Source organism: Chelonoidis abingdonii, chromosome 1 (assembly GCF_003597395.2).
Source record: "Chelonoidis abingdonii isolate Lonesome George chromosome 1, CheloAbing_2.0, whole genome shotgun sequence".
Taxonomy (NCBI): domain Eukaryota; kingdom Metazoa; phylum Chordata; order Testudines; family Testudinidae; genus Chelonoidis; species Chelonoidis abingdonii.
This window is the reverse complement of record NC_133769.1, coordinates 148,920,299-148,943,145: the sequence shown is the minus strand read 5'-3', so window position 1 is coordinate 148,943,145 and position 22,847 is coordinate 148,920,299. Positions and strand designations below refer to the sequence as shown.

The following is a 22,847-nucleotide window of genomic DNA, read 5'->3' as shown; positions in this document are numbered from 1 at the left end:
ACTTGGGGGTCTTGATTCACAGTTTGAGAACCACTGCTCCAATCTGATGGGAGAGAGATTTCCTGTCAGTGTAGTTAATCCACTTCCCAAGAGGTGGCAGCTATGTCAGTGGGAGAAGCTATATCCATGGGTGTGAAAGCTGTGGTGTTTACCACGAAGTGGGTATTCACCCACGAAAGCTCACGCTCCAAAACGTCTGTTAGTCTATAAGGTGCCACAGGATTCTCTGCTGCTACCACATTTAAGAAGTTTAATCAAACTCCATTTTTAAAACCACCTGTGGTCTGGGAATGGCAAAGGCGCTCCATGAAGCAGGGTCTGTCTTTCAAAGTCCTGGAGATCATGATTCCCTACTCCTATTGTTGTGGAAGTATAGATCAGTGGTAGAGTGCTTGATTACTGATCAAGTAGTTCTTAGTTCAAACCTCTGTGTTCTCTTATAACCTTCTTTCTTTTTTTTAAAAAAAGGAAAATATTATCATTTCCATTCTCCATTATGTTCAGGAGCTCCACTATACGGAGGTGCTTGATATGAATGTAAACACTCAACATTTTCCTGTCCAAATGCATAAAAACCTAGCAAAGCTGTCCATCAGCTGAAATCAGTCCAGTCCCTGCTAAGGTCTAGTTTATCGTTTTCATCAATTAACAAGGTATGCAGTATGAATAGTCATTTGCAGATCCTCTTCAGAGCTGCTGTGCAGAGACAAGAACCACATCCGAGCTGCGCAGTTCCAGGAATCCTGATGACCAAGAGCCACAGAGTTGCGAGGGTGGAGAAAAATGCCCTCTAGTGAGCAGGAAAAGCTCAACCTGTTTAGCTATAAAAGAGATGAAGGTGACTTCAATGAAGTTGATGGCCTTAATGGAGAGAAAAGAGCTGGTGTAGGAGGCGTTTAATCTGCGCAGAAAGGCATAACCAAGACCCAAGCTCAGGTGAAGCGACCAAATTCATTGCCACAATTTTTGAGAACAGTCTCTGCTTCGAGAGATAAGTGTGCACTTTACTTATCTTATTCTGATGTGCTGATTCCAAAGATGCACATTAAAAACACCGATTGGCTACTGTCTACGATATTTAAGTTTACATTTCTAGTCTTGTATATTGTGTAGAATGATTTAATCACATTACACACTTCAGTCTTTAGTGTGTTTCTGGTTGCTGTTACAGATAATTTCACCTGTCCTGTTTATGTAACACGTGAAACAAATCAGCAAAAGGTCATATTAAACAAATTTATTTATGAAACAAAGAGGCAAAAAACTATTTGTACATGTTTTAGTCCTATTAGTGTTACGTCGGCCGCTTCTGCTATCTTCCTTGTATCATTAATAGACATTCTTGTCCTGTCCAGCCATAGTCTGCATCCCCAGCCCATGATGAGCTCCATATTGTCCGATAGCGTTTCTCCATTTGTCAAGTGCCAGGTCGAAATCGTCGCCTGGCTCGATCGCTTCACTTGCTCCACAGTTTGGTGGAAAAAATCTGGAGCAGTGATGCAAAAATGTATCTTTACCATTGTGCAACCAAGCTTTCTGTATGCCTGAAGAGTTTTCCACAAAAACCTGTAGTTGTCTGCTTGTTGTTTCCGAGAAATTTATTGTCACTACTGGAAGGCTTCAATGCCTACTTTCGTTCCACACAGTGGCGATGGTCCAATTAATGCGATTCAGTCCGAAGAAGTCACGACATTTGAGCTACCAACAAGACACCTCTTATCTTCAGCTTATAACCTTGCGAACATTGTTCCTCGGAGTACGTGAAAGCTGCTGTGTGTTTGTCAAATGGCTTGACAAAGTTCTCAGTCACAGACCCAGCTTGATGTGTAAGGGGTAACAAATCTTCCCTTGATTCAACAAGTGGGGGATGCTTGAACACTTTTCCTCAGCCTCCAATGAGGTCGAGCAGTGGCAATCTTCTTGACGTAGTTGGAATATCTGCTGCAATGATATCCCATTTGCGAGAAAACTGCAGTATTTGATGGTATCAGTCTGCAAGACAAGCAGACAAGCACAAACTCTAAAATTCACACAGTTGCCACTGGAGTTGGTCCTAGTTTATGCACTCAAAAGTTTCTGGTTGGCATAGGTTTCTTCCTATGGACTCCGCCCCCCGAGACCATGCGCATAGATGGCGCAACGAGTAGCCCAGCATGCGCCACCTCCAACGATCCTAAGTCGTCTGTCATGCATCAAGAAAGTGTCCACCACTGATCTGAGTGTCGAGAGTGACGTAGGCAGCCGATCACCCTGCATTCTGCCAGCGCCCGACAAAATCTACCACGTGCCAGAAGACCATGGGACAAATCCTTCTTCGATCGGTCACGAACCATGGAAACCCCCTCAACCTGCCAGCGAGATTCCACTCTGTAGTCTGACGGAGCCCAACAGCTCTGCCTTACTCTGGTAGTTCAGATGCGCTGACGAGGTCATGTCATGTCACCTGGGTTATAGATGTGTTCGAGAGAGGAGTGAGAGAAATGATGGTCCTGTGACATTGATGTCGTGACCAGAAGTCTCACTTTCCTACATCCTCGTTGACTCAAGTGAGAATGTTCTGGGGCGTCAGGACCGTCCTTGCTCCTGGGTACGGCGTTATACTGATGTATTTTGATATGCAAGTGCCGTTTCTTTTGGGACAACTTTCCCAACTGGAGGCGCCATGCGAGAGAGTAACGCAATTGCTGGAGGGAGTCGTTGGTTCGTGCATTAGCCAATTCAACCATTTGGCACTTGCAGATGGGCACATCTGTATTATGCCTGATTCTTGTACAGGTATAAAAGGCTGGTAGATGCCGATATTTTCCCCTCTTTTTAACCAGCACTAATACCAGGCCAGGGCTGGGAAGAGAGAGAGAGCAGCAGTTTCCCCTATTGTTTCCTGCTCTCTTTTTTTTTGACTAGCTTCACCTTTGCACCAACTTGCTTGCTTCCTTTGTGAGCCAGACTAGCTCAGTTGGCAGAGCATCAGGCTCTTAATCTGAGAGTCCGCAATTCAAGTCCCTGGTCAGGTTGATAAATGACTTACCAAGGCCTTAAAGATCTGTCTTTCTGGAGTCCTCTCTGGTGTTACTTTTTTCTCTTCAGGATTTTTGCCTTTCCTAAGAAGGGCCTTTGTGTGTGGGGGGGCTGAACAGGCAATTTCCTGACATCCCCTATGTCCTTGCAGGCTGGAGGAATAAAAGCCTCTGGGCGTATAACTTGTTCCTCCCCTGCACACACACACAAACACGCAGAATATCCCTAAGGAATTAGAATCACCTGCTGCCTTCCCCTGTCCTGCTGGATCTCCAACTGACAATGCCCTTCAGCCCGAACCCATGTCCCCTCTAGTCCCAGTGCCTCTTAGTCCCAACCCACAGCCCCTCCTATGCTCACTGCTCCTCACTCCCAACCAGCAGTCCTACTCCTCCTCATCCTTCTTCTCTGTTCCAACCCACAGCCTCCTCCTATTCCCAGTGCCCTCATCCCAGGGCTCCCTCTTTCCTCCAGCAGCAGGTGCTTCAGACCCGCTCAGGAAGATTTTCTTGCAAGGTTTCATGTATGAGTCTGCATGTGGATTTTACAGTATGTTGGAAATATGTTGGGTTGCTTGTTGAAATGATCACTTTTGGCTGGTGTTGAGTTCCCAGTCTCCATGTTATTGGGGCAGGAGAAAAAAGGGTTGTTATCCTTGTTGTGTGAATCGAGGGCAGCAGAACTGTGCTTGGCAGACCCCGATTGAGGGACTCACCCTCAATTCAATAGCACTTGCTAGGCAGGGAACATGGTTCCCAAAGGCATGTAGGCCAGGGCCTGGTTCTAATACTAAATTTAGGGGTTAGACCAACTGTTAGGACAGGGTGGCTGTAGAGCGATGAGTGAGTCCCTAGACAACATAGTGAGTACGGTGCCTTCTTATTTCCCACCCCTTTCCACTCAGGATGGGAGGTGAACTCTACAGAGGCACCTCTGGGCTTGCACTGAAGGACAATAGCTGTGAGTGGGGTGCAGAGAGGGGATGGCTCATGTAAAGGTCTTTTGGTTGCTGGACTTACGAACCGTAGGGAGAAGGACACTGCCCAGCTTATTTGAGGGTGGGTCTTTTCATTGTGTTTATATTTATGTGTTGGTGCTGCTGACATGACTTCTACTAACTCTGCGCTTACATTGCAATGTAGACATACCTGAGATGGCATCTATACTGTGATATAAAATCCCTGTGGCCCGGGGGCTGGCCTGATATCTGATTGAGCTCCTGGGGCTTAGGTAGTGAGGCTAAAAACTGCAGTGTAGACATTTGGGCTCAGACTGGAGTCCAGGCTTGGAGACCCTTACACCCTTCGTGGTCCATGTGGCAGTAGACTAAAAGCCAAGCTGTCATTAGGGGGAAGCCAGCAGAGCAATTGCTCAGGGCCCTGCAACACAGGGCTCCCATGAAGTTAAGTTGCTTTGGCTTCAGTCCCAGGTGGAAGGAATCAGATTTCTGACCTGAGCCCCAGCCCAGCCCTGCTTTCTGGTATTTCTCTCCAGCCAAACCAGCTTGCTGCCCCCCAGGGGGCTCCGGACCCCTGGACTGCGAACCACGGCCTTGGAGCTCTGTCTAGAAGGATCTGCAGCAAAGCTGCTGCCTTTCCTGATGGCTGAACTTAGGCCCTCACGGTGGGATATTCCTGCCCTCCAGCGACACTGGAAAAGCTCCCTGAGCAGGCTTGCCTGGCCTTCAGGGACAATCTAAGCCTGCAGGGCCCCAGAGGGCAATGAAGCAGCTGGGTCAGGCTGGGCACCTGATTCCCAGAGAACTGCCCTGGCTCCCTGCTCAGCAGCAAAAGAAGTCATTCCCCCACCCTGATGAATCAGCCTGGAGCTACGTGCAGAGCTGGGGGTTTCCCTTTCACTCCTGCTGGGGAGTGCCAGGGTCCCAGGGGCATTTCTAGCAGAGCATTCGGAACTGAACTGGGGGAACCAGCCTCATTACAGAACATTCATGTTCAGACCACAATCTTTATTTACAGTTTTTTATAATACAATAGAATCCTTCAATCCTAGTGTCACCATCGATAATGTGTTCAGCCTGGTGGGATACCAAGGGTAAAACTAACCAGCTCTTCAAATCCAAGAGAGTGGAGATAAATCACCTTTCAGAGTCAATGCAGGGTAAATCAATAGGCAGATGGTGGCCCAAATCGCTCTTGAATGGACCCCAACATCTTTTATTTACTTATTATCGTTGTTATTTATAATTATTTACACTGGAGTCTGGACCTTGACTAGACCCTGACCAACTTTGGACCTTGACAAAAAATAATGAATTACCCTGAGAACGGGGTTGTGTTACTTTCCTTATGTCCTTGCTACATCTTGTGGTCATTTCCTTACACGTGTAAAAGATTTTAATTTTTTTAAATATTTGCAGGTTTTAGGACCATAATATACATAATGTAATATGCTGGGAATTCTGCAACCTTGGGGGTGACTGTCCACCCATTTTTTTAATCCCAAAAGGTAAAGGGAAAACACCCGTTTGCTAGAGGCTAATAAATTTGTTCCTAAGAAAGGATTTCTTACACTGCTACATGGGCACTCTCACAGGAGAGGCACACGGAAAGAAAAGGTGGGAAGGAAGATGGGTCACACACTCCTAGAACCCAGGTAAGCTTCTCGCTGACGATGCCGGGCTGAGTCAGACCCACCATGGGTTAATTCTTTTCCAGAGATTCTCTAGGTGCAGTTACTGGGCTGCTTTAGAATATTTTTGCACGAGCTATTGCTTTGCAGAATACTCTGAGCGTTTTTCCGGCATCTCTCGTTCATACTGTGTACAAAGACACACACACACACACACCAAGGCCTCTGTTTCTAAATACCATGATGCATCTGGACCTTATGTCTGGACTCAATACACTTTCCCTTATGAGATGGTAACAACCCCTCTTGAGGCGGTAAAAACCCTCAGCACTGGTGCATACCTAATGCATTTCTCTTATGCATTAACTTTATTGGGGGCAGCCAAACTAACAGTTCCCCAGCACCGCATAAACTAACCTTATTGGGGGCGGCAGAACAGTTCCCAAGCACTGCTCTGCATCTGATCTTGCTGCACAGTTAAGATGCGTGAGCCCAATCAGGGACAGACGGCCATCACGGACAGTCCTCCTCCGATACTCATTAGAGATTTTGTATAAGTCTCTTACCAAAGTCTCTTGGGCGCCATGGGGTTCGAAGAACAATCTGTAGCAGCTGCCTGTGTCTCAGTAGGTGATGCCATCCCAGATGAGCCCCCAGATTGTCAGAGAAAAACTAGTTCTCACTTTTTGGTTGGATTCAGCAAAGTCAGATACTTTTATTTCTCAAGCAATTGTGTATAGGGAGAGAGTGCGCTAGGACACAGTGTTCTCCCTCCTTAGGCAGGTCCTCTACAGGTAAACAATTACAGCAGCATTTATAATGGGTCTTTGTTACATACAATAATAAGCAACAGCTGCATTTTGTTTATACATAAGTCATCCATCTTATTTTTCTCACTTCTATTTAAACGCTAGTCACATTCCTCAAATTATCGACTCAAGGTCACAACAACTTCTCACACAAAATTCTTTCCCACTCGCCTCACACAATCTCGCTTCTAAAAACTCACGTTATAACCTTACAGCTATCCTGACTCGCTCTACTTTCTACAATATTGGCTGTAAATATATACAGTGGTTGCAACGATGATCTATACAGTTACAGATTATGTCAATAACATCACAGGAGGTGACACGGCATCAGTGAGACTGATATTGGAATACTGCCTCCAGTTTTGGTGTCCTCATTTGAAAAAGATGTTGTGAAATTGGAGCTGGGCAGCAAAGAGCCACCAAATGTTCTGAAGGCTGGAGAAAAATGCCTTCTAGTGAGCTATTGAAAGAGCTCAACCTGCTTAGCTTATCAAAAGAAGATTGAAAGGTGACTTCATTGAAGTGTTGAAGTGCCTTAATGGAGAGAAAATAGTTAGGGTATTAAAGGGCTCTTTAATCTAGCAGAGAAAGGCATAACAAAACCCAATGGCTGGAAGGTGAAAAGAGACAAATTCATATTACAAATAAGGCACAAATAGTCAACAGCGAGGATGATTCACCGCAGGAACAAGCTGCTAAGAGAAAGTGGTGGATTCTCCATCTCTTGGTATCATTTAATGAAGACTAGATGCCTTTCTGGAATGTTTGCCTTCAAAAGTAGCTATTGTGTCATACAGGAGGCTATCATATGCAGGGGGTCAGATTAGATGCTCTAATGGTCTCCTTCTGGCCATAAAGTCGACTAATTTCTGAAAAACTGAGTGTAGCATTGGGAGCAGCGTCTCATGTTTTAACTGTCTAGCCAGCTTGCTTCCTAGAGCGAAAGCTCCTTGAGTGGGGTTGATCCACAGAGAGTAGCTCAAACCTCCAAAGTGCCTGGCCAGGGGCAGGACATTGGCCCAGCAAGGGAGGGGTGTGGCAGTGACATCACAAAAGGCCTTTTGCAGGACCTCAGACTATTGGTCAAAGGTGGTGGGGAGGTGGTGACCTCACAGAGAGATGCTGACATCAACCAGGCAGGACTGTGGCGAGGGGCCAGGGAAACCTCAGAGACCCCTGTGGCTTTGCTTCAGCAAGTCTCCTTCTCCAGGTCTCTCTTTGAGGACTGAGAGAGTGTTCGGATTCACGGACATGAGTGCCAGGAGGAACCTCTTTTGAGTTTTCTCCTTCCCTTTTAGTGATTTTACTAGAAAACAGCCATCCCTGTTTAGAAGGTAAGAGCCTCCTGGAGGTTTGAAACCTGTTCAGTCTGATCCATCTGGTGAGAGTTGAATACTAGGCATGGAAAACAGGAGCTTAAGGAGGCAGAATTTAATTCTGCACTTGGGATTTTGTCCCTTAGAATCACTGGGGACATTAGGGTTTGTCCTTTTTGTTTCACCTTTTCCTCCATCCACCCCTCCCTCCTTTCTCCTCTTCTCTTGTTTCTTTTACCCTTTCACCTGTTCCCCTCTCAACACCAGGAGCATGTGTGTGTGTTGCGGGGGAGTGCTCAGCAGCTCCCACTGTGGGAGGTCCACCCAAAAATGTGGGGCAGAAATAGTGCTCGAGCAGTGATCCCCACTCAGCCTTAGCTTCTCCCTCTTTCAAGTAGGGATAATAATGATCCCCTCCTACCTACCTCATGGTAGGTGGAGGATGAGGATCCATTGGAGAGTGTCACTAGGAGTAATGCATAATATGAAGTGTCCTATCACGTTTACTCCAATCAGATTAGGACATAATAGAATAGCTGAAATAGTCTATTTTATTTGTATTTTTTTATTTTGAAATTGTCAAGAGCAGCAACTACTTAGCTCAGACTGAAGCATTTTATCTCATGTTTGTGCTCTAAGTGTCTCCTCTTTGTGTGTGATGAGACAATTTAACACACTGTGACAAACAGGAGATGCTTTTGTTTTGCAACAGAATATTTTTGCAAAGAACTTTCATCCCACTTGTTTTGATTTTGAGAAACAAAGTGGTTTAATCTGAAGGGGATTTTCTGACATTGAGAAGGCACAGTGTGTCCTGTGACACTCGCCCGCTACACGGCGGCCCCTGCTGAGGGTGCCCTTCCTGCAGCTGCAGCTGGTTCTGCTGGCGTCCTGTGGTTGCCCTAATTCATCCAGGAACAAGTCTCAGGTGATCTGAAAAGAATCCTGTCCAACTGAGTCTGGCAGCCGCCATCATGTAGCCAGAAGTCCCCATACCTGCCGAGGGTAAAAAACAGCCACCAGAAAGTGGTTCACTGTCTCACGTGGTGCCAGAGCCTGACACAGCACCCGTGGGCAAACTTTGCTCTGCACATGCCGGCCATGCACACGCCGGCCAGTTCCCATGAAAGATGTGTCACTGCACGTCTCGGTACTTAAAAAGCACCTGTGCCACTGGCAGATACTTTAAAGCTCCCATCAGTGAGTTCTGGGGACAGTTGCTCACTTTCAGTGAATGTAACTGTATGTGCAGCTCTGTGCAGTCACATTTGATAGAAGTTTGGTAATTAAATTATAGAAGAGGGTCAGGTAGAGTGTCTACTACAACCACTATGTTTTGTCCTGAGAAACCTTTACAGCTGTTCTGAAGGGAAATGGGCCCTTTTCCTAGAGAAATTGTCTATAATGGATGGCTGCAGGCAGCAGGCGGAGAGATAATCTCATCAAAATTATTTGACTACTGGGTAATGTAATCAAAATCACTAAAGGAATGTCAGGGGTTTCTATTGGAACTTAACTTCCCTGCCCCTGGCTGTCTCTGGTTGTACAAGATGGACATATAATCGGGGTACAGTTGTGTAAAAAAGAGTAATCACAGTGCAGGGGATGTTAAGCAAAAGAGGACTTTGTGTGTGATGATGTAAGGTTTTAAGGACCTAAACTGACACCCGTGGTTTGTAAAACTCTTGTTTTGAAGATTTAAGATGAATTGGTTTGGTTCTGCTTTGTTGTTGTTTTTTTATAATCCCACTGAAAATCCATTTGAATCATTCAAAGTGGCAAAACTGCCAGTCACTTTTTGCCAGACACAAGTAACTAGTGTTGTTTGGGTTTGGTATTTAGCATTTAACCCTTAAGGTACCTCACGACTCTATAAAGTTCAAGACCAAAGTTATGGCTGTAGTAAGGGGCAGCCAGAACCCAACGAATGGAGAAAGCAACATTGGTTGGAGAGACGGACGGATGGACAAACCGAATAATTAAGCCTCTGTTTGAAAACAAACCAAAAAAAAAAAAAAAAACCCCAGAAAAACAAACAAACAAAAAACGCTTAAAAACATTAAAAGGAGAAAAGGTGCAAAATGTTTCCTAGTTTACCAAAATACCTCAGCCTAGCTCTGCCCTTGGGGTTTGGGAGTGGGGGTTGCCGACTGCAGGGTTCGCCTAGGGTGCCAGTTGCTGGCAGCTAGTCTAGGGCTGACCCTACCCAAAGGCCTTTATTCCTCCAGCCTTCAAGGACGGGGGCAGGGTGGTGTCAGGAAGTTGCCTCTTCAATCCCACACACAAAAGGCCCTTCTTAGGAAAAGCAAAATCCTGAGGAGAAAAAGTAACATCAAGAAGGATTCCAAAGACAGAGCTTTTTAAGATCCTGGGGAATAGTTGAGTGCCTGACAACATACTTGAACTCAGGACCCTCCAATTGAAAGTCTAACACTCTGCCAACTGAGGTAGCCAGGCTCACAAAGGGAGTGAGTAACTTTATGCAGAGGAGAAACTACAGAAGAAAAAGCGAGCAGGAAACAATAGAGGAAACCTGCTGGTCTCTCTCTGGCCTTGGCTACACTGGCACCTTACAGCACTGCAACTTTCTCGCTCAGGGGTGTGAAAAAAACACCCCCCTGAGTGCTGCAAGATACAGCGCTGTAAAGCATCAGTGTAAAAAGTGCCTCAGCGCTGGGATGATGAGGAGGTGGTTTACGTGCAGCATTGGGAGAGCTCTCTCCCAGCGCTGGCACTGCAATCACACTCGCATTTCAAAGTGCTGCCGTGGCAGCGCTGCTGCAGCAGCACTTTGAAGTTTCAAGTGTAGCCATAGCCTCTCTCTCTCTTCCCAGCCCTAGCCCTAGTCTGCTCCTCCCGTCAGCTCCCTGAGGCATTTTGGCAACACCAAGCCCCAGTCAGCTCCACCCTCCCCAAACACTGGAAGGCCCAGCTCAGGAACCTGCCCACACTTACAGCTGCTTCTTCCGCCCTGACGGAGGGAGGAGGATTGAGTCTCCCTCCCTCAGGCCGGCCCTCAGCATTCCTGTGGAAAGACCAATGCTGCCAAAGTGACTTTGGGCCAGTAGGTCAACCAAGAGAGCAGCCTTCTGTGCCTGGCTGCAACCCAGCTGCAGAACTCAGAGTAAACCCAGCTCCCATCCCTCCCTGTAGGGCTCCAGACAAGGCCAGTCTGCTGGATCTGGCGTCCCCTCTGGTGCGCAGTCACAACAGCCAGCAGGCAAAAGACCAGCTCCCACGTCATTTGAAAGAGCAAGACAAAGCCTTGAAACTCCACCTATGCTAAGGTATGAAGCAACAGGTCCCAAAGTCCCTCTGAGCTCAGCTTGAACTATTCAGTGTTCTGACAGCTGAACTTTACGCCATGGGACCAGATGGTGTCACAGTCTCTAGACACCTGTGACCCTCAGCTGGCAGGTTTGCACTCTGCACTCACAGCTTCTCTGCAGCTGCTTCTGCTGTCTTCTCCCCTCGGCTTTCTCAGCACCTGGCCCCACAGCGCTTCCTGCCAACCAGAGACTATGTTTTCTGGGACTGCTCCTACAGATGTCGGCTTCTATCCTGCTTCCTAAGAACTCAACAGGAGAAAGGGGCCTTTCCAGGAAATTGTTACGGCTTCTGGGATTCCATGTGTGGCTCTGGACACGCCCAGGATGCGTTTGGTGACTGGCATGCATAGCAACTTAAAAGTCAGCTGCTCAAACACTGGATACCCCAGTTAAAAGCCTCATGTACTTGCCACCAGCGCCTTCCTCTTGCAGGACTCTCTTTCCTCCTCCATCAACTATAATCCTGATCTACCGTATCCAGGGGGCCTGCCCTGAGCCCCCACATCCCCCTACTTTGTCTTTGTTCCCCGCAGGCTGCAAAAATGTCAGGGGAGGCCTCCCCCTCTCTTCACTCAATGCTCCCGCTCATATTGGCCAGCTGGAGCCTCATCTCCTGGAACTCAGCCAGCTGTCGTTTGATCCGGTTGTACAGTCACATGCTGACTAGCTCCCCAGCCTGGATGCTCTTGTGAAATCCCACAGGTGATGCTGTAGGACGTGGCACCATTGGTTTCTCTAATGTTGCAGTGTTTGCCCGACCACCGGAACAAAGCTGCCAACTCCTCCCTCACCGACTCCCACCAATCCCCCTGGTTGCTATAGGACCCTCTGATGCTTTCCCATTCTGCCAACACTGCCAGGCCTCACCTCCCTGCTCCTTTATTTTGCAAGATCTGGATGTTCAGCTTCCAATATCCTCTGGCCTGGGTCAGGGAATTGCCCACATTGAGCACACAGTGAGAGCTGTGTGATCCGAACAGTCCATTGGCACTACCCTGCACTGGGCTGTCGACGTGCTCTCCTTCACGTAAATCCAGTCAATCCGACTCTGGCCTGTCCCCGCAGAAAGGTGTCCCCCCTCTGCGGCTGGTGTGAGCTTGGGTCAGAGGAACAGGACGCTACCGCCAGCCCTCCACTGGTTCCATTACAGAGAAACACCTCCTCTAAGCCGACCTCGCTACAGACCTGCACCAGGTAGTACTCATTGTAAAAACGTTTCCTCTCATGGTTGAGAAAACGGGACCAGTGGTTCTCAGGCTGGCTGACACAATTAAAATCAGCCCCAACACCAAACACCGTGTGGTCCAGAGGAAGGGAGCCAGTTCCTACCATAGATCTTTCCTTTCACGCCTTAACATCAAGTGCCTCCTCTTGGGCCTCTGAATCCCTGCCACATTCCACATGTCAGATGCCCCTTCCCCAGTACTGTCGTCACTCAGCTTTGCAGAGGAACTTTCTTCCCACCTCCCGGCCCCCATCTCTGAGGGCCATCTTGCCTCACTCTGTTCCCGCCATTTGGGTCGACAAATAAGTCATGTGGGAAAGACAGCTCCCATCTCTCATCCTTATAGGTCAGGTGGGCCAGCTAGGGGAAGAAGTCCATGCTCTCTGTTGTCCTGCTGGGGAGCTCAAAATCAGGTACTTGCCTCAGGTAAAGGTGCTGCTGCCCTCCCAGAAAACAAGACTGCCCTGTACGAAGAGGGATCAAAGGGCCTCCCAAAGCCTGGGATTGAACCAGGGACCTTCAGTCTAATGCTCTCCCAATTGAGCTACTTTAGCAGCTGTGTAGTAGCATTTTGGCCTGCTGCTTCTCCATCTGGGATGTTTTTGCAGCAGTTGCACACAGAAAGGACATCATTGTGAGCGGCCCATGAAGACAAGACTCGCTTTTGCCTGCCTTGTTCAGCTTGACTTGCTTCCTCACCCCATTCCTGCCTTAGTGCTCAGGTTCACCTGGTAGTGGAAGGGGACTGGGGACCAGTGGTGTGGGGAGGAAGTTGAGCTGGACCCTGAGCTAGACTAAACCCTGGCAATGAGAGTCTGGCCACCACTTGCCACCCCACCCTGTTTTTCTGGCTTCCACCCTGGACATTTTGGGAGGGAAGTGGGGCTTCTGCCTCCCCTCTCCAATTTTCACATCACAGAGGACTGCAAACAGGAAAACGAACAAGTGCTCCACACCCCCACCAGAGGAACTCGACACCCTTACCTGCTCCCCTTGCTCCCCCCCAGCTATGCTACTGACTGGAAGCGTCCTGTGCCTATAACACAGAGGTGGATAAATCAAAACCCTCTTCTGCTAGCACCAGGCCTCCTTCTTCTTACACTGGGCCTGCAAATGAGGCGGTGGCTGGCACAGCGCCAAGAGTCTAACCTATGAGGCAGGAGGCACCTGATGCCCGTAGCCTGCTGGGGAGCTCCCAAAAGTTATTAAGAGACAGAGACTCCTAAATGCCCTCAGGAACAAGGGCTTGGGGTTCACTGAGGCCAGTAAGGGGGTCACTATGTCAGCCTTATAAACCTGGGGTCAGGTCACTGTGCAGCTTTGATCTAGAGCTCGAATCCCAACATCTGACAAGCAGCCCACAGCCTCCCCCACATGGTTACTCCTTAAAGGCTGACCTTACCCTGCTTCCAGCTGTGGATTCACCCCCTAATCATCGTACTGACACTCAGAGCCATGGACATGGAGGTGCTGAAGGAGGGAGGGGTCACTCTAGGGTGGGGTTTTTCTCTAAAGATGGCTGGCAGAAAGGTGGTGATCAGCTCTGTCAGGGACCTGCCCAGTTGCCTCACTGCCAGGGGATGTAGACATTTCTGTAAGGCAATTAAATGGGGTATTTGGCTTCTGAGTGAATGTGAGGAATGTGCAATTATGAGAAGGAATTTCCATCCCTCTTTCTGCTTCTCTGTAGGGCCCCAGTGGCCTAATGGATAAGGCATTGGCTTCCGAAGCCAGAGATTGTGGGTTCAAGTCCCATCTGGGGTGAAAAGCTCCTTCCATATTGCAAAGAAGCCTTGGTGTTATTTTCACCAACAAAGCTAGGAGACGTTTGAACACAAAGTACTGGATCTTGGGAACAATCGCCCAGAAACAGCATCTTCCACTTGACAAATACTTTCTAGACACATCAGTAGCAAACAGTTAATACTAGTGTTTGTCTGAAAATAGAGTGAAGGGAAGTGTTTACTACAACACCTCAGTGAAAGAGCAAGTCCGTTCTGAAAGAGAATGGATCTGTCTGGAGGGAAAGCAGACCTTGAGAATGAGCAACAGTGTGAAAAGAGTTTTCAAATGTGTGTTAGGTGTTAGTTAGGTTGGTCTGACAAATTTCAAGAAAATACCAATGCTAGTACACTCATACAGACACTGGCTGTTTCTGATCTTTTACTGAGAGTTCATTGAGAAATAGTTTCCTTAACTATGTTATGGAATATTGGGTGGGCTATGAAGGCGCCATTCTTCCTGCTTTCGCCCTTGGAGACAACACGGCTACATGGCATGCAGCCAATGCGCACCTTCCAGTCAGCTGCTAGAGAAGACAACACAGACAGGCACGGCAGCAGGGCAGACTGGAGCTCCATGGAGATGGTGGGACCAGGTCTCATCGATGGGGAGGTGGCCATCCCAGCATGCACAAGGCTTAGCCAGCAAGTGCAGTGTGTGCTCCATGGTGCCCCTAATCCCTGCAAATGGTGGTGGAGGGCAGTTACTTAGTTCGGTTGGTCTGGAAAATTTAGGACTTGGTTATACTTGCAGATGTAGAGCGCTGGGAGTTAAGCCAGCCCTTGGAGACCACAGCAGGGAAAACGCTGCCGTGGATTTACACTGTCAGCTGCAAGTGCACTGGAGTGGCCACATTAACAGCTCTGACAATGCCACAGAGAGCAGTGCATTGTGGTAGCTATCCCACTGTGCAAGTGGCTGCAACGTGCTTTTCAAATGGGGGTGGGGGTGGAGTGTGACAGGGAGTGTGTTGTGTGTATGTGGGGTGAGAGACAGTGTATTTTGGGGGCTGAGAGTGTGTCAGCATGCCGTCTTGTGTGTTCGGACAGCAGCAGATCCCCCTCTCTCTCACACACACTCACAACAGCAGCATTCCACACTGATGGTTGCTTTGTCCCAGAGCAGATAAGCAGCGGGTTGTCAGAAACAGAGCTTTGAAAGGGGATATCCTCATGTCTGCAGCCGATTTCAAAACAATGACCAGAGTGGGCACTTGGCTTCAGGGGATTATGGGATGCTTCCTGAGGCCAATCACAGTGCAGTAATGCAACATGTCATCCGCACTGACGCCTGGGCATTTCAGCAGGGCGCAGTGAGCTTTATGCTTCTCATGGAGGTGGATTACCCGGAGCACTCCAGCTGCAGAGCCCAGGCGCTCCATGTGCCTTGCCAGTGTGGACACCTCAGGAGTTAGGGCAGCCAGGGCTGCTTTAATGAGCTCTAACTTGCAAGTGTAGCCAAGCCCTTAGACTATGTCACTTGTGTGACTTACTTGTGCTGTTGTAATAAATACAATAGACGTGCAATAGTCAGAAATCGCACCAGCAGAGAAGTATATTGCAGGGAAACCCTAAGGAAATTAAGAGTTTAAATTATCCTCCACATGTCCCGCATCCCACTAAAATGAATCCAAGCTACAGGTCACATGGGCAGAAGTACCAGTGTCAGGATGCCACACATTGTTAGCACAGTAAAAGAAGCTGCAAAATAAATGATGTTTAAATGACCTCACTCTATTTTTTACAATCCTGTATTAAGAGGTAATAGATACAGATGTACACCAGGCAGGGTTGTTTGGAGGACGAAGCCTATATGCTTCCACCCCCACCACTGTCAAATTTTAGCCAATTAGGACAAGTCAGCAAATAAGAACAACCTCAGGTATCAGTAACTGCTACAGGTTGCAAAGTCCTACAGAGAGCAGTTTCTGGCACCACACCTGCACAGCTCAGCTCCACGGCTCTTCTTGGGCTCCTGCTCTCTCCTTAGCTCTGCCCCACTCTGACCCAGGCAGTTCCAGCTCACATGGAGGATGGGACCCCCTGGCCTGGTGACTCCCTCATTACATTGCCTGGCCTGTCAGTCCAGCTAACTTGGAGCTTTGGCCTCTCCCCATTGCCCCTGGGGACTGTCAGTCTCACGGTTCTGATTTCCCTTTGGCCCCTCCGCCCTCTGTTGGGACTGGGAACTAGCCAATCAAAACCCCCACTAAGTGTAACCTCTTTGGAGTTTAGAGAGCATGGCCCCTTTAAATCTTTTTCCCAGGGGGAAGGAGGAGGGTAAGGAAAAAGGAGGGAAACTCCAGGGGGCAGCGCTGGAGCTCCAGGGAGGGAGAGATGCAGCTGGCAGGCCCTGCAGAAGTGAAGCAGGGAGAACCTGCCTGAGGCTTGAGCAGGACAGGCCTGATCAGGGACAGCCCAGGACAGGAGCCAGGAGGAGCCCTGTGCTGGGGGGAATTGCCCGAGAAGGACAGGCCAGAGCTGGATCCAGCATCACGGCTGCCCAGGGCTGTGAGTAGTGGGGCTTGTGACTCTGCACTGGGAACAAGGAGGGAGGTTGTAGCTAGTTAAGTGGGGAGGTGGTCGCTCTGTGTGGCTTTGCACGGAGCGGCAGAAGAAGGCACCGCAGGGTTTGCTGGGGAGAGTTCACTGGCGCCAAAGATGACCAGGCGCACCGAAGACTCACCACGGGATTGGAACTTTGCTCAGGCCTCCTGAACTCTGTGTGCAGACCCATTGCTCAGTGTCTGCCCTTCCAGACTGTGCTACTGCGGGGCCTTGGTTTGGATGCAGCCCTGTTCTACTGCTCCCCCTATATTTCCCCTTCTTGTATTTCTCCTCTCATCCCTCTGTAAATAAATATCTCCCTTTGTTATATCCATTGTACTTTTCCTGGGAGGGGGTTCGGAACAGGTGCCCCTGGGGTGAAAGGGATTTCTCCTGCTGCATTCCTGCACATGCCTTCTCTTGGCCAGAGCTGCCTGCAGAGCAGACTCCATCTTGGCCACGAGGGCACTAAAAGAACAGGAGTACTTGTGGCACCTTAGAGACTAACAAATTTATTTCAGCATGAGCTTTCGTGAGCTATAGCTCACTTCTTCGGATGCATAGGGCGCTAAAGTTCCTCTAGGATACAGAATTTGTGGCCATTGTCTGGGCCCAAGCAGCTAGACAACAGCCACACCTGCCCTTTGGGGGTCTCCGCAGAGAGTAAACACCCTTGTCCCACCACCGAGATCAGTTGTCCCAACACTTTTTGAGGATCTCACCCTCCTTACCCTTGTCCATGCCCCCATGAGCCACACCTGGGAATGGGGCCACAGCTGCGGGGGAAGTGACGCAGACAGGGGTAAGGGGGCTGAGGTAGGGGCCAGAGCTGGGGGTGGGGGCAGAGACCAGCAGCAGAACCACATGTGTAGGGCTGGGAGAGGATCCATGGGAGCCAGGCCAACAGCCAGGGCCAGCAGCTGGAGCTACAGCCAGGAGTGGAACTGGATGGTGCTCCCTCCCCAGACCCTCTGGGGGCTGTTCTGGGCCCCAGGTCCATTCCCCAAATGTTACTTCATTCCACCTGGTGGGACGCACCCCACATTTTGGACCTCTGACCTAGATAATCGTGCAACAAACAGGGGAAACTCAGGTATACACAACATGCAAAACTATCAGAAAATTCCCACTTCTTCACAGGGGTGTCAGTGGGTCTGAGCTGGGCAGCAGCACAGGGAAAGTGGGGAGGTTTCCCTTTGGAAAAATTAAACTGCAAAACATCCCCCTGTGTTCCCGCAAAAGCCTCTCTCTCCCTTAACCCCTTCCCCATGAAAATCTCCACCCCTGCACTGGCACAAACAGACCCTCTCACTTTCAACACAGATTTTTAACTTTTCTTACTTTTCCTTTCTCTTGTACAAACATTTTCCCCATCGAAATGATCAAGGGCTTTAAAAATGAGAATGAGAGAACAAACTAAATTAAAACCAAAGAAACCGCTATCGACCTCCCCACCACACACAGTTTGGGTCTGAATTTTCTACTGAAATGTTGAGGCAATGAAACTCTCATTGCTATTGTCCAGAAAACAAACCTAAACCTCCCATGCAGTACCTAGGACATCTATTTCCAAACCACCAATGCTTCAGCTCCTTTGGTGAGATTTCCAGCTGCCCAATCCTGCTGCTATTCCAGGGAGCAATTCCTGACTCCTGTCAGCATTTATCTCAGCCCTGTTCTGTGCATCACAGGCTTCTCTGGGAAAGGGCAGTGAATGGTTCTAGGGTCCAGTGATCCTCATTCAAATCAAGCTAGAACCTGAGAATCCTTCCCCTTTCCCAGACTGTGGGAGGGGAGGCATTTCAAAGAGATCTCAGAGCTATCGCATGTGGCTAAGGAAAAAGCCTCATAGCCCCACTCTGCTTTGGGTGCTGAGTTTACTCCTGAAGCCTCTGCCACCCACCTAGTGCCCTATGGCTCATCCCTGACCCTTGCTGCTGCTCCTTACTATAGAATGTGAAAGGAGCAGAGGCAGCGCAGGAGCCTTCTGGGGATGCAGATCTGAGGCTTTGGGAGAGACACACTGTCTGAGACATCAGAGCGCTGTAAACCCTGCAGCCACTCCCTCAACCGGGGCCTGTTTCAGCCCTGAGTCTGGGCTACTGAGATGCCTCCCACAGAGCAAGATGCCCACAGATTACAGCCTGAAAATAGGCACGTGATACTAACTCCTGCTTTCCCTGACAGGGCTTCCCCTAGACCAAGTGACATCCCAGGCAAAAAGTGTCTTTGGTGGCCCCCCAGCCCCACCCCCGCTCCATATGTTAAACCATTTAATACGTTATTTTTTACTGCGTTTGTAGCTCATCTCATGATTTTGATGCAGAATTTGATGCATGATTTTCTCTATCATATAAGACAATACATTTTAATTTCCTTTAAGCATACAGAAACTTTTAATTTTAACAGTAACTGAAATGTACTAACACCTAGAAATGGAAGTGTCACCAGCACAGGGTGGGCCAGTATTAAATAGTGTTACAGCAGGAGACAGCATTAGGATGTTAACCCCAGGCCTTTAGTTCAAAGGTCACTTCTCTTGCCTTTCCCCCATGAACTGAAGAGCCACATTCAAGAGATCCAAAGACTGGTTGATGACATTTCCGAGTGCTAAAATAGCAAGCAATGTCCATCTTGCATTGGCCATTATTGACTGGTGAGATGTTTATTGAGAATAAGTTTCAAGGTGAGAAGCAGCAGCCCAAAAAGGGCACCTACAACTGCTGAAGTAGTTCAGTTAGGAGAGTGTTAGACTGAAGATCTAAAGGTCCCTGGTTCAATCCCAGGCTTCAGCAACCTCTTTCTGCAGCGGTGGGCTGTTTCTTGGAAACACAGCAGTGCTTTTACCCAATGGAATTCCCTCATTTTGGGCTTCTCTGCAGGAAAAGGCAGCATTGGTTTCTGCACCCACTTGGCCCACCTGAACTTTCTTTCTTCTCTTGCTCTTTCTCAGCAAGGGGAAGAAAAAGAAGCTCTTCCTCAAGCTAGAGTCACAAGGGTGACATCAGGACGACTTCCCGAGCCTCGGCTCCAGTCCTGTGCTCTTTCAGCTGACCCATCGAAGAGCTGTTGCCATGTTCTCCAGGTTCACCCCTCGGTGTGTGCCAGGGTGAGCACCACCAAAGTACATGGAATTTGAGGGTGGGGCAGTGCACTGTGATGGAGTTGCTGTAGTGTAGCAGTTCTCATGGTTACCTAACATGCAAAAGGGCCTCAGCCTAAAACCAGGCAGCAACATGCTGGCTTCCTTTTCCCAGCTCCCCTTGCTGTCCAGCAAGGTGCTCCTCCTTCTGCTACTGGCCTGTCCCTGGAATAACCCCAACCCCCGCATGATAGAGGGAGGTGACATCAGTGGACAAAGTACCTTGGCGTCAGTCTGGGGAAGCTAGAGGAATTAGGCCAGTCACCTTTTGAATGCTTGTGGCTTGGCCTCCTCTGCCCTTGGAGGTTGGCCTGAGGAGGTCGGCTCCTTTGAGTGACTTGCCAAAGGAGGAAGTGAGGCAGGAATGGGGCAAAAGAGGAAAGTCAAGCTGAGGGAAGCAGGGCAGAAGCTAAGCGCATCATTGCAGCTAAGTGGTGTTAGTAGTAGCCACCATTCGTTCTGCAAAGCCTGGGGAGGTGCGGTTGGCTGCTGGGAGGTAGAATCCTGTGCCTGCCTCTTGGCATCCCAGGGGTGGCTACTTGCAGCTCAGGAGAAGAAGCAGCGAGGTTCTGGGTGGAAGGAAAAGAAGCAATGGTGAGTCCTAGTGGGCTGCTTTCTGGCAAGATGATTTTCCGCTTTAGGCTTGGGAGGAGCATGCGAGCTGTGGGTGGAGTTGTTTCAGTGAGAACCGCTTCTCTTGTCTTGCAGACCTGGGGGTACCAGTGACAGCTTGAGGGGGCAGGTGCTGGCTTGAGTGAATGGGATATAGGAAACCCCAGCCTGCCATCTGGGGCCAAGTCCACTGCTTGTCTCCTGTGTTGTGACATCCAAATTTAAATCTTCCTAGCATGTGCTGTGGCTTGTATATTAAGCCTTCCTGGTGGGCTTGGTTGTTGCCAAAGTAGCTCATTTGGGAGTATATTAGATTGAAGATCTGAAGGTTTCTGGCCTGATACCAGGCTTTAGCACCCCCTCCACCCTGAGCATGTCGTGCTGAGCTTTCTTCTGGGTGTGCAGCTGTGCCTTAAACTCACAAATTTTCCTAATTTCAGAGGCAACACTTGCAGAATGGGGTCATGTGCCTGCTACATCATGTGGTGCTGCCAGCGCAGCAGGGAGGTGCCTGGGGCAGCCACCAGAAAGGGAAGGCACGTCCGGCTCTTCAGCGGCAATTTGGCCCACTCAGTCCCTCTCGGAGGGAAGGACTTGCTGCTGAAAACGGTAGAGCTGCCATTGATTGTGGATTTTTTTTTTTTTTTTTTTGCCACTTGGGGCAGGAAAAACGCTGAATCTGGCCCTGCTCCATGGAAGACAAGTTATTAAATCCCAGATGAGTGGAGTTCTATCAGTTCTCAGCCTGAGTCCTTAGGTCTTAATCCTGACGCTATGTCGGGTAATTCCGGTGGGGGTGTGGAGCAGCCGTTTGTTTTCCTGTTTGCCCTCCTCTGCAGTGTGAAAATTAAGGAGGGGAGGCAGAAGCCCCACTTCCCTCCCAAAATGACGTCCAGTGGGGGATGCCAGGACAACAGGGTGGGGCGGCAAGTGGTGGCCAGACTCTCACCGCCAGGCTCTAGTCTAGCTCAGGGTCCAGCTCAACTTCCTCCCCGCACCACTGGCCCCTAGTCCCCTTCCACCACCAGGTCAATCTGGGCACTAGGGAAGGAACAGTGTGAGGCAGCAGGTCAAGCTGAGCAAGGCAGGCAAAAGCGAGTCTTGTCTTCATGGGCCGCTCACAATGACGTCCTTTTTGTGTGCAACTGCTGCAAAAACCTCCCAGACAGAGAAGCAACAGGCCAAAATATTGCCCTACAGCTGCCGAAGTAGCTCAGTTGTGAGAGCGTTAGACTGAAGATCTGAAGGTCTCTGGGTCACTCCTAGGCTTTGGCAGGCCCTTTTGTCCCTCTTTGTACAGTGGTGGCTTGTTCTCTGGGAGCACAGTGGTTCCTGCACCCAAGGTGAGTCCTTGAGCTTGGGCACTGCAGTAGGAAAAGATACTGTGGACTTTTGCCCCTAGTTGGCTGGCCTGACCTTTAACAATGAGGGATGGGAGCGAGGTCAGCTTAGCAGATGTGTTTCTCCATAGTGGAACCAGTGGCGGGTGGGCAGTAGCCTCCTATTCCTTTAACCCGAGCTCACACCAGCTGCAGATGGGGTACACCTTTGTGCGGGGACAGACCAGGAGTTGCATTGACTGGATTTACATGAAGGAGAGCACGTCAACAGCCTAGTGCAGGGTGGTGCCAATGGACAGTTCGGATCACACAGCTCTCACCGTGTGCTCAATGTGGCCAATTCCCTGACCCAGGGCAGAGAATATTGGAAGCTTAACATCCACAGCTTGCAACATAAAGGAGAAGCGGGGTGAGGCCTGGTGGTGTTGGCAGAACGGGAAAGCATCAGAGGGTTCTATAGCAACCAGCGGGATTGATGGGAGTCGGTGAGGGAGGGGTTGGCAGCTTTGTTCTGGCGGCCGGGGAAACACTGCAACATTAAAGAAACCAACGGTGCCAAGTCCTACAGCGTTGCCTGTGGGATTTCCACAAGAGCATCCAGGCACGGGAGCCAGTCAGTGTGTGACTGTACGACTGGATCAAGGGATAGCTGGTCAAGTGCCAGGAGATGACGTTGCAGCTGGCTGATATGAGTGGGAGCACCAAGTGAAGGGAGGGGCGGCCTCCCCTGATATTTTTGTGGCCTGCAAGGAATGGAGACAAAGCAGGGGGATGCGGAGACTCAGGGCAGGACCACAGTCGCTGGAGGAGGAGAGAGAGTCCTGCAAGAGGAAGCCTCTGGAGGGAAGCAATAAGTGCAGAGTGGAAGCCAGCCAGCCGAAAGTCACAGAGGTCTAAAAAATGAAATAGCAGTAGGTTCCATGGTGTAATGGGCAGCACTCAGGCCTTTGAATCTTGGAATCTGAGTTCAAATCTCAGTGGGACCTCCTAGACATGTGTTGCTTTGTGGCAAAGTCCTGGAGCTCAATGTGCTTGACTACCCTCTCTCAGGGTGAACTAGAGTGAGGTTTTTTTCCCTCCTGCTGGGTGACTGATGCCCACTGGAGATGGGTCTTTGGTCCAGCTGGTTTAATGGG

At 49.4% G+C, this 22,847-nt stretch overlaps 1 long non-coding RNA gene and 2 other non-coding genes across 3 annotated transcripts in view; 2 read left to right on the top strand and 1 right to left on the bottom strand.

The window, feature by feature from the left end:
• Window positions 1-445: 445 nt before the first annotated feature.
• Window positions 446-22,847, bottom strand: part of LOC142047607 (uncharacterized) — a 114,542-nt gene continuing 92,140 nt past the window's right edge. The window contains exon 2 of the long non-coding RNA XR_012656886.1: window positions 446-576. This is a non-coding gene — a long non-coding RNA (uncharacterized LOC142047607). The remainder of the gene's footprint in view (window positions 577-22,847) is intronic.
• TRNAR-CCG (transfer RNA arginine (anticodon CCG)) lies at window positions 13,981-14,053 on the top strand. The gene has a single exon. It is a non-coding gene; the product is annotated as a tRNA-Arg (tRNA).
• On the top strand, window positions 19,340-19,412 carry TRNAF-GAA (transfer RNA phenylalanine (anticodon GAA)). The gene has a single exon. It is a non-coding gene; the product is annotated as a tRNA-Phe (tRNA).